Raw genomic sequence first — 3,140 nt, 5'->3', positions numbered from 1 at the left:
CCCGCCTTCCTCTAGGCGCRGTAGAAGGGTGGTGATGGTCTCGCCTCACTCATCCAAATCTTGTTAGTTCAGTCCACGGGGAGAAGGCGGAGGGAACRCAAGCGGAGAGGAGGGACCGGTCACCCCTGAGCAGTGGGACCCGTCGTTCAACACGTGCACAAGGCCCGAATGGGCCGGTTGTGGGACAAGTGGAACCTCCCGTGGTCCTCAGGGCCGTCTCCTGGCTGCCCGGAGCCGCGGTTTTGGCTTCTCCAGCGGCTCTCGTCACCCCTTGGGGCAGCGCGTGTTGCTTCCAGGAGCCCCTCTAGCTGCTGCTGTGTAACTGCTACTTAACACCCCCGTTTAATTCATACAAATCTGTCTGACCTCAGTGTCTTTGTCTTGTCGGATTTTACATCAAAAGACCTTGAGACGTAACATGAAGTTAGTTGCCTGGCCATTACAATTAACTTAAACTCATTAGTTTAAGCTCATTAGTTAATAAGATAAACTTTTTCTTTAAAAAAAAAAAAGTTTTTAAAAACAGAAATGTTTTGGCAATTTTCCACTTCAATTCTTTGCTCACTTTTTATTGTTTTGATGTACAAGAGCTAACGTGTAATAGTGAAGCTGCAGATACATGTGTCATAACGTGGAATTCCAGAAAGCAGCCCCGGTTTTGGATCCTGGCTGTGCGAGTGTGCTCATGTATTTCTTGTGTGCAGTGATCCTTCCAGTTCATTGTTTGTTTGTTTGCAGGCCTGTAAATGAAAACCATTTCTTGCTGGATAAGGCAAGAAATTACCAGGGTAGTGTTTCCCAGCGGTAGCCTTTGTTTCTGTCCTGCTCCGGGTGGAATATAGGGATACAAGCTCATGTTTTCTTTGCTGCTTGGGCAGTGCTCTGGGTGCTGCTAGCGGAGCTGCGGCAAGAGGGTGGTTAGGCCCTTGGAGGGTGATGGGGGGCTGAGCGAGGGGCTTCCCGCGTGACGTGGGCGCTCCTGGGGCGCCGGGATTCAGTGCTTGCCTGGCGCGAGCTTGGAGTGAGGGCCGCAGGACGGCGCCGGCGAGGGAGACGCGGCTCACGCAGGCCCGGAGACAAAGCCCTGCTCCGCGCTCTGCCTTTTCCCTGGCTGTGGAGCCGGGAGCCGTTCCCTGGCCCCCGTGGCGGCTGAGCTCCGTGCAGCCTCCCATGCGGCTGCTCTTCCCTCCCGTCCCTCCCTCGGTGTGGGTGCCAGGCTGGATCCGTGTTCCCCGCAAGTCGGATGGTGCAGGATGGGCCCGGGCACCTCCCCGAATCCATGTTCACTGCGCGGCGGGTGGTGCAGGATGGGCCCAGGTGTCTCCCCGAATCCGTGTTCCCTGCGTGGCGGATGGTGCAGGATGGGCCCGGGCACCTCCCCGAATCCGTGTTCCCTGCGCGGCGGATGGTGCAGGATGGGCCCGGGCACCTCCCCGAATCCGTGTTCCCTGCGCGGCGGGTGGTGCAGGATGGGCCCGGGCACCTCCCCGAATCCGTGTTCCCTGYGCGGCGGMTGGTGCAGGATGGGCCCAGGCGCCTCCCCGGCGGGGCTGGATGGGTGCCTGGGGCGGCCTGACCCAGCGCCGCGGCCCCAATTCCGGCGTGGCGCTTTTCCTGCAGGGATGGCTTAGCTGCCGAGGGAGGAGTCTGGAGCAGCCCTGCAGGAGGCAGCTTGTGCGCGGCCGGCCACCCTGGGAGAGCGGAGCCGGAGCTGCTTCCCGCCGGCRCTTCCCTTGCGACGCGGCCGGCAGAGAGAGTGGCCTCCACGCGCCAAACCTGCTCCCGCCTCTGGAAACCGGGAACATCCAGGGGCTTCCGCGCTGCACAGGGCAACTGAGGCAACAGACCGCAGGAAAAYGGAAAAGAGGGTGTTTTTTATATATATTTGCCTGACATATATATACATTTATAACTTCTGTGCGCGTTGCTGTCGTGTTTAGGATGTTGTTCCTGCGGCAAGCACGTTGAGCCGTGGGGCTGGCCCACCTGCCCAGGCGTGCGTGTGCCCTCCTGCTTGCACTGAAATCAGACTGTCCCCCTCTCCTCGCCTCGCGCCACACACAACACGAGCCAGGAGAGCGCGACTCGATTCTCTCTAGTCTCTTGGAGAGCTTCCCTTAAGGTAATCTTGAAATAACTGTCTGTGTTGCCAGCAACTCAGTCTTCCAAGAGTGATTTTTGGTTTTCCAGAGCCTGTTTGGCATGAGGAGCTCTGATTGAAGCACTCCGATGCAGATAGCTCCCCTCTGCCCTTGCAACAGCTCAAGGCATGTGCACAGCACCAGAAATGAAAAGCTGCGCTTTGTTTTCAGGATAGGTAGGAAAGGCAGTTATACTGGGGGCATATTGCATTTTATTTTATCTTCAACGCGTGTTACAAGTGTAAAGGCAGATCACTTACCCTCTCTGAGTACTTACAAAGCAGGATGACGGGTGTTAAGTGCTTTGCGCTAGGCTCCGCGATGAATCATCCTCTGGAAGGGCGCGCGAAACGGTCTCAGGGTTCCCTTTTGGCCCGTAATCCATAAATCGATGCAGACGGGAATTGTATTTGGGGTTTCTTCAGCCTACTTTTATGATCTATTAGCTGATTTAAATTCAGGATTTTAACTGTTTCAGGGGAGAGGTCAAGCTGGAAGGCAATATTTTGCACGTGTTTTTCTCTCATCTTGAAAGCCACAGCATCCTTCTGGCACCTGCCAGAACTTGAGACTATTGCTTGTCCTGAGCTTGCAACAATTTCTAGTTGCTGCGTTGCATTTGATGCATTTAGTGCATACCCGTGGCATTAGCCATCCCTCCGCAATATCCCTTTCCTTGCACAGGAGAGTCCCTTACCTCATGGCAGAGCATTGGCYGCCGCTGGTGCTCCTGCCTCTGGGAAGGGGCATGTTCCTTCTTTGGTTGAATCAGGTTTTGTTAACCAAAAATTTCTACGAAAGCAGATTTATTTTGTCTTAGGTGCCATGCAGTCCTTAAGGAATGATTCCAGAGGTTTCCTGTGGGCCCTTAGGAGAGACATGGGTGCGCGGTGACTGGAGGCACTAGCATGAGGTCTGCGTAGGGGTGCTGCTCCCCAAACTGCACTGCCAGGTGAAATCAAGGAACAAAAGTTACTCCTTCCTGAAGGTTTCCTTTTT

At 55.3% G+C, this 3,140-nt stretch overlaps 1 protein-coding gene across 1 annotated transcript in view; it reads left to right on the top strand.

The window, feature by feature from the left end:
- The first annotated feature begins 2,097 nt into the window (after positions 1 to 2,097).
- Positions 2,098 to 3,140, top strand: part of JADE3 (jade family PHD finger 3) — a 32,187-nt gene continuing 31,144 nt past the window's right edge. Inside the window, exon 1 of the mRNA XM_026034269.1 lies at positions 2,098 to 2,122. The gene's annotated coding sequence lies outside the window, so the exon portion shown is untranslated. The remainder of the gene's footprint in view (positions 2,123 to 3,140) is intronic.

The sequence above is a fragment of the Nothoprocta perdicaria genome, unplaced genomic scaffold (genome assembly GCF_003342845.1).
Source record: "Nothoprocta perdicaria isolate Ctin4 unplaced genomic scaffold, notPer1 scaffold_140, whole genome shotgun sequence".
Taxonomy (NCBI): Eukaryota; Metazoa; Chordata; class Aves; order Tinamiformes; family Tinamidae; genus Nothoprocta; species Nothoprocta perdicaria.
Note: the sequence above shows the minus strand (reverse complement) of the source record. Positions and strands in the feature narration are given on the sequence as shown.